General features: G+C 46.6%; 1 long non-coding RNA gene across 1 annotated transcript in view; it reads right to left on the bottom strand.

Moving 5' to 3' along the window:
* LOC142579573 (uncharacterized) overlaps window positions 1–15,339 on the bottom strand; it is a 163,403-nt gene extending 148,064 nt beyond the window's left edge. The window contains exon 1 of the long non-coding RNA XR_012827420.1: window positions 13,844–15,339. This is a non-coding gene — a long non-coding RNA (uncharacterized LOC142579573). The remainder of the gene's footprint in view (window positions 1–13,843) is intronic.
* Window positions 15,340–15,831: the final 492 nt, after the last annotated feature.

Below are 15,831 nucleotides of genomic sequence, written 5' to 3'. Positions count from 1 at the left end.
GCAGGCGGAGATTCCGTGCTGTGTCAGTTCAAGAAAGTGTTATTGGTACGTGGTGGTCTTCAGTATGGGCTGAACGGGCAGCTTGATCGGCACGTTCATTGCGGATAATCCCGCAGTGACTTGGATGCTATTGGAAAGTTATTTCATGGCCTGCATCACTTATATGGCACATTGTCTCTATAATCTGAAATACTAGCTATTCGTGCGGTCCGCGTCGTAATGGTGACAGTAGAGACAGCAGTGGCACCTTTCAATCGCAGAAGATCGTCCACTTATCTGGCGGTTCATCATCAATGTAATGGAAGGTGGTAAAGAGCGCTGCGAGCTCTGCTACCGTAGATGTTGTTGCGTGAGTCGTCTTAAATTTGATGGTAACTTTCGCTGGTAGCACGATTGCCACAGCGGAGCTGTTTGGCAAAGCAGATCCATCAGTGTAGTTATGCGTTGAGTCACGGTATATGGCTGGTGATGATAGATCAGCTTTTTTTCTGATGCCAGATATTGTGAGGTTGATTTTTGGCTGAGCGAGGCACCATAGAGGAATCGAAGGTCCCGCAGCGGGAGTGAAACAAGCTGGCAATGATTTACAATGTGCGGTTATTGTTTGACTGAAAGATGTGCGTGGTCTGTCCACTGGTTGACAGGCTAGGTGGGGGAGAGGAGTTCGGGCAAGATGGCTTATATAGGACCTCGGCGCTTCAATTTCAATGTGGGTTTTGACAAAGTGGCTTCTACCGATTGGTATAGTAGCCACTGTTGATGCGCTCTGAGGCAGGCCTAGACAGATGTGGAGCGCTTGAGCCTGAACACTTTGTATTGGGCGCAGATTCGTTTTATATGTGTTGTGTTATTGCTGGCAAGTTGTTTCGCAAAAGCCTACAAAAAGCACCCTGTACAGTTGTAACATAGCATTTGTTGACCTACGCCAAGTTTCGCCAGTGATAAACATGAACAGCTGGTAAATGCCTGTCAACCGTTTCTTCACGTATGATACGTGAGGGCTCCATGACAAGTCCCTGTCGATTATGACACCTAGAAACTTGTACGCTCAAGCATATGGTATTATTTGGCCATTTATTATCACGCTGTGGTTTGTGATGGGTTTGCGCGTCAATGGCACTAGTGCGCATTTCTCGGAGGAAATTTCCAGGCCTCGATTACGGAGGTAGATAGCAGATTGTGTGGCGGCTCTCTGAACTCTCGCTCGTAGCTGTAGGCGTATTACTGCAGACGTTTGTATGCAGATGTCATCCACGTACATTGATAGCCTGACTGTGCTGCGCACGTGCTCAAGGGGAGCAATTACGGTTAGAGTAAATAACACAAGGCTAAGCACACCGCCCTGGTGGACGCCGCGGTAGCTACAATGTAGAGAAGTATGACCTTTCTCGGGGACTACAAAAAAGGATCGTATGGAGAGATAGCTCCGTATTCACTGAAACATTCTACCACTCACTCCTACTTCTTCGAGAGCAGAGGAGATTGCTTCATGCGTAACGTTGTCATACGCCCCTTTGATGTCGAGGAAAAAAGAAGTGCCGAGACGCTTACGGTATTTCTCATGTTGAATGCAGGTGACCAGGTCGACAACGTTATCAATCTATGATCGACCACGTCAAAAGCCCACCATGGAATACGGGTAGGTGTGGTACTCCAAGTACCACTTCAGGCGTCCTAGTACCATCCTCTGCATTAATTTGCCCACACAGCTTGCCAAAACGATCGGGTGATATGATGAGAGTTCCAACGGCGACTTGCCAGACTTCAGCAGTGGAACAAAGCAACTTGTCTTCCAACTTATTGGTAGCGTGCCATTTCTCCAAGATTCATTGTACAGCTCAAGGAGAACAACTCTCGCTCACTCACCCAGTTGACACAGAGCTCGGTAGGAAATTCCATCAGTCCTACCTGTACATGTACGGCCACACAAAGCTAATGTTGCCTTAAATTCGCGGATTGAGAATAACAGAATTATGCTGTTATCACGTGGAGGCGAACAACTACTCGAATGCGGTGGAATGTTGGGAGCTGTGAGTTGGCCGGGTAATCTGGCGCAGAACTCATCTGCCTTGTCCATCTCCGGTCTCTTTTGAGAGAGGGCTAGAGCCTTTAATGGGAACCGCTGTACGGGGGGGATGTCCGGAGACCGTGCACCGTTCTCCATAGTCGCGACGAAGGCTTGCGTGGATCCAGTGACACACAGAAGGCAGGCAAACGATGCGATTCGAGCTTGTCTAACCGGCGCTGGATCTTCTTTTGCTTGCGCCTGGCGGTCCGTAAATCATCCATTGCCTTCGTACGCCGGTAGCTTCGTTCAGCACGTCATCGGATTGCTCGAAGTCGTTCTGTATCCACATCAAATTCCCTCAGTTTCAAAGAGCATGTGAGAATACGCATAATGCCTTGCACCGCGCTTTTCATTGCCTCGACTTCCAAGTGTTCTTCCATGACAGACTAAAATTTAGTCCAGTACACTCTTTGGATCGTATTCCTTATTTTGGAAGGAGACAATCTTCTGATTTGACGTACGTGGGGATATGGTCGCTTCCGTGCGCCTCTATGTCCGCAAACCACCCAGCACATCTGACAAGGCTTCTCGAGACAAAAGCCAAGTCACGACAGCTGCTGTATGTAGAGCCACGTAGAAACGTAGGGCTCCCATCATTTAACAAGCAGAGTTCATTACTAGAGGCGAAAGATACCAGAGCTCTCCCTCTTGCGTTGATCTTCGAACTTCCCCAGAATGTATGATGGGCGTTGAAGTATCCAATAATGACACAGGGATCGGGAGTTGAGGAAAGGATGGCTCGTAGTCTTTTGTGACCAAATCGTCTTGATGGAGTACGTAGGCACGCCCACATCAGTAAAGGTAAAATTCTCTTTCTTTACTGTTAGGCATATATAATAATTATCTTCATTGGGTGGCACAGGGTGATGAACGTGAGTGAGGCCACAGCGAATAAACACCAAAGCCTTAATGTTTTCACCAACAGTTGACGACATTAACCATTCATATTTAGAAAGCCTCATCGTGTTCGATTAGTTTGGCTCGCAAATGTCGATAATGGGAAACATTTTGGCATACACGAAGCGACGGAAATCAGCAATGCGCGCTCCGAGTCCGTGGGCATTCCTCTGAAAAATAGCTGCTTGTCGTACCTCATCCCTGAAACAGGGTCGCTGGGGAGCCATGATCTACTCAAGGGTTGCCAGCATCGGTCTCAGAGTGTCCAGTCCTTGAAGCGCACTTCTGGAAGACTGTGTGTGCATGTTGTTTAGCAACACGCGAATGACATTCATTAAAGGCCTAAGAAGAATTACCACTTGCTCATCTGTTTCCATAACTCCTCGGATACAGCGCCTTGCCGTAGTGGGGGCAGCTTCATCTGTGGCTCTTCTGCCGGTCGTGTACGCGTAAGGGCCGGCCATTCATTTGTAGAGAGAGATATGGCAGTTTTCGCCCTTCAAACATCGGTGTTTTGTGTGCTGGAAACTTCCGCTGATGGTGCTGCTTGACGAGTGGACTTTTCTTGAAAAGTTGATGTTTTCCATCTTGAGGGCCTTCGATGGTGACGTCGTCTTCGCCGGTCTTTCGCAGCGGCCTCTTTGTGGGTAGAGCTGTTTTTCAACATTTGTTTAAGAATGGTGATCTCTTTCTTTATCTGGGGACAGTCTTTGAAAGAGGCGCCGTGATCACCTTGACAGTTAGGACTCTTCAACGTAGTTGCGCTCCGATTGTCTTCTGTGTGGGGTTGCGCGCATCGAGGGCACCCAGCGGAATTTCTGCAAAACACCATTCACATGGCCAATCCTCTGACGGTTAAAACATTGCATTGGTCTTGGAATAAATGGTCGAACCTGGTGGCGAAGGTGGCCAACCTTGACATAGGATGGAAGACAGTAACCTTTGAACGTTATCTTCACACAACGTGTGTTACAGAGGCGGCCAACGTGCACAATGACGTTGTGTTCACTTGATGGCTTTATGAAAACTGGGAGGTATGCGTTGGGTATTTCATTGTCAATGTCATAGATGACATCTGTTACTGTGGCACCATTTGCTGGCACAATGGATCGAACCTTGATGTTACCCAGCTGCGTTACATATTGTAGTATGTTCAGCGCACTCGGCTTCATCACGTCGATTGCCAGGATGTTTCTCCTAGTGTTTATACTGACATCCGTGATCTCGATTGGCACCGTCTTTTCTAGATACACGGAGAGTGCTCACGTGTAGGTTGTCAGTGGCGTTCTTTGGCACAAACAGGATGGAGTAAGGCCAACGTTCAGGCGCAGTTCTCACGGTGGTCGAACATGACACCAAAGATGCGCTGAGAATTCTTAGTTTGGCCTCGCAGTGCCGGACAAGTCTAAGGCTGTCTTCCGAGGACTCGTCACCTGATGCGGAGTACAGCTTTGTGTCTTCGCTGTCACGCGATGTATTTCCTCGCTTCCTCGAAGCCATCTCCGCGGGTGAACGGGAATCGGGAGGGTACTCGGGGTGTTGTACATCCAACACCGCGATGTAGGGGGTGATAGACCCCACAAGTGCAGTGAGAAGTACAGAAAAGCACAGAGACGGGTGAGATGTGTTCCACAAGAGAAGCACTTCGTCTTCCTCAAGCGAATTCCAGCTAAGTGCTGTTGTGAATACCCGTGTATGTTCGGATCGCGGAAGACCCGAATGTATCCATACATTCTTCTACACACAAGAGTAGCTGGTCTTGCGACAGAGTAATATAAATCTTTAATGTCACTAAACAACGGCTAGACTGTTGTGTTAGTTTGTTTAAGAATGTTAATAACAGCATCTGAGTTCTTTACCACGAAAGGGTCGTCAATGGTTAGAAGCCTAAAGTTTTCTTGCAAGAAAAGGGCTACAGATTTTCGCCAGGTCCCATTTTCTGTAACAATAACCCGTAACAGGCAGTGTAATTTGCGAGTTTTTGTTGTGAATAACATGTCCAGACTCAGCTTTTTGTAGATGTCGATTGCTTTTGAAAACCTTTGGAATCTTAAGACGTCACAAAGTTTTTTTGCACGGTTCTTAAGCTTTACTGAACATATGTCTTCATTCTGATTAAAATCCGACTGCACTGCCTGAATGTCTTTCGTGTTAAACATAACTTGAGCGAGATTATCTGGCCAAGCTCAGGGCAATCGTGGGCACGTGAAGTAATTTCACTTGTAATGCTGGTTTGCGTATCCCCCCTTTTTTTCTGTGTGTTTTCCAGTTTGCCACACATATGTATTATGCTCGTCCACAAATACAGACTAGCTACAGGTTAGCACTCTTTACTCCTCTGTCCTTCATTTCCGACCTTCGTGCGCTGTGCAAACACCGCCGTTATGCATACCTGGGTTTCTTTAAAGCGCACCTAAATCCGAGTACACAAGCATTCTTTTTTTTGCGTTTCGCCTCTATTGAAATGTGGCCGCCGCGGCTGGGATAGAACCTGTGACTCTCTTCAGCAGCGTGACACCATAGCCACTGGGATATCGCTGCGGGTAAAAAAACAGAACCTAAGAAAGGGGTGCTGTTTGAACCCACACTTGTAAGGCCGTACTGTGATCTTAACTCCCTCCTTTTCTCGCTCGGTTTTCATTTCCATCCCGCACACAACATATCTATTTGCGTGGAAGTGAATGCGTAGAGCAGCATGTAGGAGGCAACCATACAATAGATTAATTCAGCTTTTCAGATTAATTCAGATTTTTTCAGCTCAGCTTTCATGTCCATTGGACAACGCATCGCCACAGAGTGCAAATACTTCTACTAAGGCTCATTTTTCAGTGTACGATCAGAGTATTTATCGGTTGGGATGACATGAACATGTAAAATTAGGCAACACCAGCTCATGGGAGGGACTAAGTGATCTTGAAGCAGAGATGTAGTTGCCTCGATAAACGTGATATAAGTTCCATTTCAGTACTAGTCTATATTTTAAAGTGATTTCTTTGTCTCATGACTCGCAGCAAGCTTTGGCTCGTTGCGCAGCGATGTGACGAGGACACCATAGAGTAGCCTCCCACTACGCTGACGCCGGATTTGACATTTTTACGCGAAAGGGATAAGGGCCCCGTGTCGCGAAAAATTGGGCGTCCCGCGTTCAGCGTCGGCCGTCGTTTCGGCAAGAACTTATCTTGAACCACGTATACCGAACCACGCAGGCACTCCATGTAGCGTAACGAAGTTACGGAACTGAATTTCTCAAAGCAAAACAGGTCAGAAAAATCCTAAAGTACGACTTACAACCTACAGACATGAGGGTGTCGGATTGTAATATTATACGAGAAAGCATAATTCTGTTATGCGTAAACTCAAACACAAACTCATTTTTCCGCATTTTAAAATTCCTAGAGCGGCCATGGTCTCCGAGGTATGCGAGTGACGGCGCGCGCATATCTCATAGGCAATAAAGTGGCGGGCGTGGTACCTTGCAACACCTCCAGATGGTGCTCAACTCCACCACAGCGTAATATATGCCGCAAGAGGCAATTTGAAGATTGGTGGAAGAAAAGTAACCAAACGACAAACAATGTCGCCGCACAAAAACAAAGTTCAAAATAGAGGTTCAGAAAGTTTGGTGCAAGAGCATGGTGGCGCAACCCACCACCCCACTCCAAAGGGGACGCTCATATCTATCCCTGCATCCATCTATCTCTACAACTATCCATCCATCCCTCCATACATCTATAGTCCTTTCTCAAGTGGGCAGTTTTTTTTTTTTTTCACGGTCACATGCTGGCGACAGAGACGAAGTGAAGTTTAATCCGAAACCGTGGTCCGCGTTCACCCGCTTTGCTCTAGTTGTCTGCCTAGCCGACGAGTTGGATCAGTTCGGTCAGGACTTGTACGTAATAAAGGAGGAGTCCGTCAGTCACTTCTCAACATGCGCCACAGGCCTACAGGTGGGTGCCAGCGTGGTCAGGCTTGCCTGGATGTGCGTGTAGGAACTTGGGTGCAGGCGCCAGGGAGCAATTTTCTAGCAATTAATTGCGATGGATGGCCAAGACCAGTTCATAGTGCTCCGAAGAGCTCAGTGAGTTCGAGCTTCTTAGGTGGCGAATACTTTTTGGAAAAGAATCCTCGCGAGAACACGTTTATAGCTTGTAAATTCACGACTCCGGGATTTCATTCTAAATGCAACCAGTGACACGAATTTTCCCTTTTGCCCTCAGAATTTAATGGCTGTATTTGAAAGATACTTTGTTGGACTCATGAAAATGGCTCAGTGATTACACGGAATGCCTCCGTATATTTAGAAAGCCGTCTCAACAACAAATTGATTCTTGAATTCCCTGAGCAGTGGGCTGCGTCGGCTACCGACTGATGCTTTCACTGCTGTTCAAAAACACTGCTAAGTGGTTTCTGAGGCAACGGTTTATAATCAAGCACTTTCAGCTCCTGTTCAATGGCGCTGGAAAGAACGTATGTTTATCAAGCAACCGATTATGAGATGTGTTGCTTAGGAGCATTATTTAGATTATTTAAACTTGGTCATTACTTTATTCAAGAAGCCGCGCTGCCTGCAAAGCAGGGAAATTGATCTGCGAGAACCTCGCTAGAAAAGCGCTCGACAACAGTTTTGAGTACTTGATTAGCATGTCATCCAATATATCAGGGCCAGTGGCATGCCGAGAGAAATGCACGACACTTCTCACTCAAAGAAGCCATCATCCTTCATCTTGGAGCCTGTGTGGCTATGAAAATAACGACGCGCGCTTATAAGCCGAAGAAGGGATTGTTATTTCTCAACAAAGTAAGAGTGACTCCTCAATGCGACCTTCCTAGCTTGCTCATTATGACGGTTAATAATCTCAACGCGTTTTTAAACAGTGCCGTAAAACAGAAAAAAGGACGTGTTACCTGCTGCAGTTGTGGCAGGTTGCGCCAATGAACAAACGCAATTAGGCGTACTGCCATGAAGTGGCACTTAATGAAGACAGATAAGTTTCTTCTAGACTGTCTCTGCACGTTTCAGCTCTTTCGTTCAATCGGTACTGCATGATCAAAGCTCGCGCTCAAGATATTTCTTTTGAGTGTAGTTCGTAATCCTGATATTATTGAAGCGTGAATCTGTGCGTCAACGATGCACGAAGGCACAAAAGCGTTGCTTAATTTTTTTTTTTCAGATCCACACAAAGCTTGTGCGACCACCTGCGACTTATTGAACCGTGAACATGGGATCATATATGGGGGGTGCATGCTGTGAACATTTCTTCTCTCACATTTATGTTCCCTTTTCCCCCTTCCGCCGTGCAGGATAGCCAACCAAGCTCAGCCTGCTTTTTCATCAGCTCTTTCGTTTTTTCTATCATCGCTCCAAGGTGATGCGAAACTTAATAATTTCACACAGCAGTACACGGAGATCACTGACTGTAGACCACGGAGTGATTGACTTTTGTTATTCAGCTGCTTAGCCGTCCCACACCTAGAACTCAATGTAGCAGAGCACTTAAACAAGGAACACAAATGAACGGCGCAACATAGTCACATGCTGGTCCCACATATATAGAAGAGCACTGCATTCCCCTAAGTATTGGGGAAAATGGGAACAGTCGAAGCGAGCGAACGTATTGAAATACATGAAAATTTATTTTCCTTGTGATGGCTGGATAGTGGATGTATGGCTGTATTCAAGGTTCCCATAAAATATACGAAAAAAAAGCAGGAATGAAATAATTCATATAGAATATTTATCGAAACATTAAATGAGCGGCCATTTATGTTTACCTCCAGACGCACATCATATTTGAACTTTTATGGACGCAAACATAGGAACGAGTGAACGCTCGAACACAGTTCGCGGAGAACGCGCACTCAAAATGTCGAGATTTGCACTTGATGGCAAATTTGAGGTTAGCCACTAATGAGCATCGATCGTACCTCGCAGTCGGACGACAACGTTACTATTATTCAGCAAAATATGACTTTTTGCTTACTTATTTTACCGCCGGCGGCAGTTTCTCGCCGTTCATGCAAAGTAAACTAAAAATTTCAAAGGCTTCCACTTATAATTATGACGCATGCATCATCGCCCACCTTCGAGTGTTTAATTCTGATAATTGGGTTAAATAATTTGTCTTTGCGCAATGTTAAATGATGTAGGCTGCTATTGAGGCTAAGATACACTGGGTCAAAAATACGCCAAAGGTTGCCTTCACTCTTGGTAACGATGGTGTGCAGGTGCGATTTTCTTTCGCTATCCTATAATGTGCATGCACGACAGTCGAGAAAGTACTAATCAGAGATAAAGGCTGCTCTGCCCATAACCTGCTTTTCAATTTGTCTATAAGCAAAACCTGCGAAGCTTGTGTCTTCCGGAAACTATATTCAGAAAACTTGTGAAACACATCTTCTCACTAGAGACTTCCCCGTGTCAAGGTTTTCAATATGACTGGCAAACTTGAATGCGCACCTGGACGTATGTGGGAATTCAGGAGAGTTTGAAGATTTGACGTCAGTGGTCGCGATTTCGCAACAGAATTACTAGGGTACCGTATACATCGCCTACCAGGGTAGGCCAATTGTATCTCCACAATAATGGGTGAAAGACCTGCGATGCGCTGCCTGAATGAGTGGTTTGGCGCGTTATATACCGAAATAACGTACCACAGCCAAAATAATGAGTGCCTTATAAAGAAAATAGAATAGATATAGCGAAAAGTTCAAGAAAATGTCATTTCATATTCACAGAGTAACTGGCGGGAATGACGGCTGTAAGGAGCCTTCAAAAGCAGGCTTGGCCTATTGATGGTTGTGTGTTTACTTGGATTGATTGATCACTCGATCGATTGATCGATCGATGGACTGATCAATTTACTGATCGATTGGCTGATTGATCAACAATTGCTTAAATGTTCATTGAAATGGAACGTTCAAAGTTGCACCGCCATAGAGCGCGTATGAACCCACAAGTGGTCAAGGCATTTTAAGGCCAAAGGCTGTTCACAGCGGGCTGAACATCAGCAGCGTCGCACGCCTTGGAATAAGCACGTAGTCTGTATTTGCTTTCATTCGCGTTAAGCGTGCACGCCACGACTGAATGTTCGTGGCAAATGGCATCTGTGCCATCACTGGCCTTGAATGATAGCAAAGTGCGCGCAGAAGGTGCTGTAGGACGCCGCATGAGCAGCAACGTTGGGGGGAGGGAGGTGGGGTGCTGCAGTGGCCCTAAGCACAGGCAGTACAAATTAAAATTGCGGCCTCTCTGAATGCCAATCACGGTAAATCAGTAATGAAAATCGAATGCGCACAGCGGCATCCTTAGTGCAAGGTTGGGTTGTAATGCATAGAAGGAAACGGTGCAGATTGTGTCATTTGCATTCCACTGCTTCTTGCCATTACGCTGCTTCCCACTTACAACCATTTCCTCAAAAGGGGGAAATATGCTATCTACAACATATTATCCTGACATTTATATAATTAAGTTGTTGTAACACTATAGTGACTCCCGGCGTATTGAGGAAGAACTGCGCAGAGGAATTCTACGTTCGCGCTTATCCGAAATGTGAGTTTTCACGGAAAACAAAATTCCAAAGCTTGGAATTTACTGTTCTTTTTTCATGGTTCTGTAAACTCAGGCCGGAGTCAAGTATTCCGTCCAGCATACGTTCGGAAGTGGGCGAGCTTGCTAGTGGGTACGTGCCCAGGCGTTTGGAATAAAAAATGAATGCCGGTTTTAAGAATTCTAATAAAATAATCTAGTTCTTCCTTGGTCAGCATTTCTCCGTTTTACATTCTCACTTTTCAATGTAGTTCTGATTACTGATCGAACAGAATGGTTCTGCGACCGCTGTGGCTGTCGAATAGGCGGATTTTACAGTTTTCTTTATTTTTATATTATTATTCTTTTAATCTTTTACACTTGCTTACCACTTACTCTTCAATGGTCAGGCCCCTTTTAAGTGTGCGGTGTAAGAAATGCCATCGTCTTTAAAAAAAATCATTATTTATCATTATGTACCAGTGTAACCGCGTCTGCTGTTGTATGGAAAATTACTCTTTTGCTTTTTCCAAAGCCGGCTCACAATATAGCTTGGATCGTTGCTGCACAAACGAAGTTATTCCTGACCCATCTGACCATCTGCTGCTATGCATTGCGTAAGTCCCGCACTGACGCACTGAAGACAGATGTATATTGCCCACGCAAGATGCAACAATAGGCGTTGCAAAGAGTTGCAATATAGAAGAGTTAACTACTTCAACTGGCCACTCAGTTTAGAGGCTCACGCTCCTTCTCGATGGTTGAGCATGACAACACCCAGTTCTTCAAGATACTATAGCCCTAAAGGCTGCTCACACGGAAAGCGTACTGGTCGACGCGCTAGTGTGATGAAAACTGCAAGGTTTGTAGCTGGGGAAATGCGAGCGAAGGGCAGTGACGTTTTGCGGTACTCTTTCACAGGATTCTAGAAGTATAATATCGGAATATGCGTAGGAAAATTGAAGGAGGAGGTCCTAGTTTGCTGGAGGCACCGAGTTCAGTGGTTACAGGCCACTGCGTCTGTTGACATGACATAAAAGGCGGCTTTTTTCGGGTCACGTATTATCGTCTCCAATCAACGCGGACGATAATAACGCGAACGTTGATCCCGATGTTGGACAAATATATAATTGTAAATTACAAGCTCGCGATATGTGAACTTTTTTAACTTTCACTTCGGGAGCACCTTATGGGGAGGCTGACCGAAAGTTCACACGCACGCGCATTTCATAGAAGCATTCCTATATGTGCATTTTTGCTCGTGCATTAAAAGAGGGGCTAGTGGCAAACGTCCCACGCATATCCGAAGTTTGTTCGTTGTGTTTTTCTTGCGCCTGCACGAAGCATAGCCGCTTCGATCGAGACAGCGACGTGGTGTTGTGACGAGCATATCTCCCATAACAACTCTTGTTTACGTTGGGAACAACTTCCCCTTCCTCGGAAAGTAGATGCTCGTGCAGACGCAATCCAACCGCATTTCAATACTAGATGCAAGGAATTGGCACTACACACACACATATCTGTTCATTCGCATTTACTAATGCTCAATTCATTATCACAATTGGTATTACTGTGCCGGAGTTTTCAAAGCACTCTTGCCTAGGAATCGTTTTTTAAATAAGATGGCTAATTCATCGAAAATACCAGGGCTGTTGTGTAAATAACTGTAGCCTTAACATAGTTACGTTATTGTTCTAATACATTTTAAACTAGGTTTATCTCTTACCGCAGCTTTGATTTCACCAATATCTCGCCACTTGATTTTAATTTTTTTCCTTGTGCCTTATTTAACAAATCAGTCGGCCTTTGCCTGCTCCCGGGCAGTGAAAATGATCGACGTCCATTCATTGGCTCTCTTCAGCTACGGCTAGGGCCGCTACGGTTGTGGCTTTTTATTTTTTGATGAAAAAATATCATGATAAAATACATACAGTGCTTTATTGAACATTCAAGACGAATTAATGTGACGTAACTTAACGTTACAGCGCAAACACCTGAGACCTAAGAATTATGTACCAACTAGGCCCACATGTAGTTTTAATGTGACGGCCTTGCGAAATCTCAGTGAAAATAAAAATATATGTAGAAGTACATCTTTCAATAAAAGTACTTATTGCTTTAATTGAACTTGCCCTGATGCTGCTAGGCAGAATTCACCGGAAGACAAATCGACGCAGGTACTATACGACCTGTGTGAGTTGCACAGCAAGGTATCATGATCAATTTTTTTTTGTTTTGCGCCCAAATTCATACGAAAAGACTGAACCCCACGACTACATTGCCCTCATTTGGGTCGTCCTTATTTGACAGAAATATAGTATATCAATGGAAATCCCGCTCAAAGGAGAGGAAATTATTGCGCGTGCAACCACTCGCGTCGCTCTGTTTATTTTTGTATGCCCTTGTTTTATGTCTTCGCTACCGCTTACGCCTTTCTTTTACCCTTGCACTTCCCCCGTGCAGGGTAGCAAACCAGAAGCTATTCCGGTTAACCTCCCTGCCTTTCCAACCCAATTTCTCTCTCTGCATACAGGTTATTGCTATTTTTTTTAGCTGAACCAAATATTCTAAAGATTGTCTACGGCAGATATCACAATTATAGCCCGTTATCTAAACTAATCGATGAGGCGACCATTACTTCAACGAGGCATCAAAATGTTGAATTGAATAAGTGACGTTATTGCGCTAATTAACTTTAATTTATTACTATAGCTCACATGTTTCTTATCTACGATTTGTAGCCACTGTGTTCACAGGGCGTATCCACTCGGAACGAATTCTCTGGACCGCACCAGTTCCAAGATATTTATCATCACGGTGTCCGTCGAAGTGCATTGTAGTCCAAAATACTTTCGCGCTTCAAGGCATACAACAGCGGTCTCTTAAAGAAAGTAACGGGAATGCAAATGCATTTCGTCGAATAATTTGAAACTTAGCATCTTGAAACTTGAGCTGTCCACAGAATTCGTTCCAAGCGGGTACGCCCTGCAAACTCAGTGGCTATAATTCGTCGATAAAGAATACGTGGCGTAAAGTAATTAATTAAAAGTTAATAAGCGCAATTACGCTAATTATTCAGTGGAACATTTTGACTTCTCGTACAAGTAACGGCCGCGTCATCGATTAGATTAGATCAAGGGTTAGAATTGGGCTATCTGCCCCAGGCAATCTTTAACACATTTGGGGCAGCTAAAAAAAAAAAACCCTCCATATAGGCGGCACCTCAAAGAACGCACTTCTTTGGAGCCGCTACATTCCATTCCTCGAACCGTGCGGCGGGCACGCCCGAAGCGTGCACCTGTAGAGCGTTCGCGACGCGGGGCCGCGCAGAAAGCGTGGCCATGAAAACTTACCGTGCTCTTCGAGTAGGAAGCCTATGGCTCAGTCGCGCGCTCCGGAAGGTCGTCGCCGCGCGTCTAGGGCTGCGTGGTTCCAAGTTGCTCCCGCAGGTAAGCGCCTTCGTCGACTCGCCGTCACAGCACCGAGTCGAACTCGGCCGTGTGCTGTGGTCGCCGAAGAAGCGCACAGAGTTACTTTTCCTTCGCGTTTTTTCACTGCCGGTTATCAGCGTTCGGCGTGCAGGTCTGTCACATCGTTCCGGATCACGCGACGAATGCTTTGTAGCCGAGCTCAGAAACCCGCGCTAAGATACCGTTCTACCGAGACTGTGGGTTTCGCAGCTCGGCGCGCAAGGGACGACAGCTTCCCGGAGCAGTTCTGCAGCGGACTATAGCGTCGCGACTTGCGTGCGCGATAATCCAGACAGCGGATGTGAATTCCGAGCCGCGTGTTTCCTTAGCCCGGTTTCTCGTTCACCGATGGGTATCAGTTCTGTGGGTATCAGCCGCCGTGGTGGGCGTGATAGCGCACGAGACAGGTTGTCCCAGCACTGATTTGCTGCTTGCCAACAGGCCAAGAACAGTGTTCTGGTGCTTAGAAGTCCTGTTCGGTGTCGTTGCGCGCACAGTAGTGGGATCTGCCCATGAGCTATGCGCCGAATTTGGTCAGTTAAAAAAAAATTACGGGTATACAAACGCAGCACACGACAAAACTTGCGACAAAAAGATTCAATTTTGAGCACTGAAGACAGGCGGTAACTAAATATTTCTGCAAGGAAAAACAAAGAAGTTCGCTTAAGGAAAATGGGCCGCTTAGGGAACAAGATTAATATAAGTAGCGACGATAGTGACTGAGTGATAATTAACACGCAAGGCCACAAAAGGAGTCTGAGCCGAAAGACAGCGATGTGACTAGTGCGGAGAACGCAAAGTTATCGTAGATTACCCAGGAATAAGCTTAAGTAACATGGTGTCTCAGAAATATAGATGTCTTAATATGTGTTGATAAGTTGGCAAGGACCTGTGAAGCGCTCTTGACGCAGCGGCACTTTCTCGACCGCGAACAAGTTGAGCGGGAGACGCGCGTCGGACGATTTCCACCAAACTGTCCTCCGAGTCCCAGGCTCGAGATGCACGCGAAACCCGAAAACCGCACACGAAGGCAGAAAGCGATCCGGGAGCAGCCCTCTACGCACTGCCTAATGCCGCCGCTGCCGCCAGCCACAGCAAAGTTGTCGATCGGAAGTGAAGAAACGCGTCGACAACTGGTAAAGTCAGCACCGCAGCACTGCACAGACGAGAAGGAGCACAGCGGCAGGCTGCCGAGAGCGTCAGTCACTCAAAGTCCTTCCTCTTTCTTTCTCTCCGACCGCGCTCGGGACCGGCGCCCGGCGATGAGAGAATCCTGGCACCAGTCGTCGAATTCGGCGTCGGTTGGGGAAAGGGGGGCAGTGGTGTAGCGCCGCGCCGCCGCTTACAGGGCGCGCAGCCGCGACCAGGCTGCTTGCACTGGCGCTGGGCTCCGGCGACTGGGGGCCCGGACCGAACCAAGGCCCGGTCGGTGGTGGGGGCCCTGGCTCCTCCTCCCCCCTCTCCCTCTCCCGAAAGTCCTCCTCTTCCCTGTTCGGCTCCCCTCCAACTCTTCCCTTCTCCTCGCTTAAACTTTTCCTTCCCGCTCAGGCATCCCGCAACCAGCCTTTTTTTCTCTCTCCTCCTTCGCCACACAAACGCGCCTTCCTCCTCTCTAGGCCAATAGTTACCGCCGCCGGACAGTGCCCTCGCTCTCCCCGCCGCCTCGCTTTACTCCCTATTTTCCTTCCTTTCTTCAGCGGTACATCCCAAGCGCGGGCTTTTCCCTCTTCATCGTGCCCGTTGTTTTTCCTCCGTTTTCTCCGCTAATAGTTACGGCTTGAGGTTCCTTCCCTACCGCATCCCCCTTTTCTTATTTACTGGACAGGGTAGTTGGGAGAGACAATGGCGCTTTATAAGTCCGTTGGTGAGGG

This window comes from Dermacentor variabilis, chromosome 4 (assembly GCF_050947875.1).
Source record: "Dermacentor variabilis isolate Ectoservices chromosome 4, ASM5094787v1, whole genome shotgun sequence".
Lineage (NCBI taxonomy): Eukaryota > Metazoa > Arthropoda > Arachnida > Ixodida > Ixodidae > Dermacentor > Dermacentor variabilis.
The sequence above is the reverse complement of the archived record's forward strand: the minus strand, read 5'-3'. Positions and strand labels throughout refer to the sequence as shown.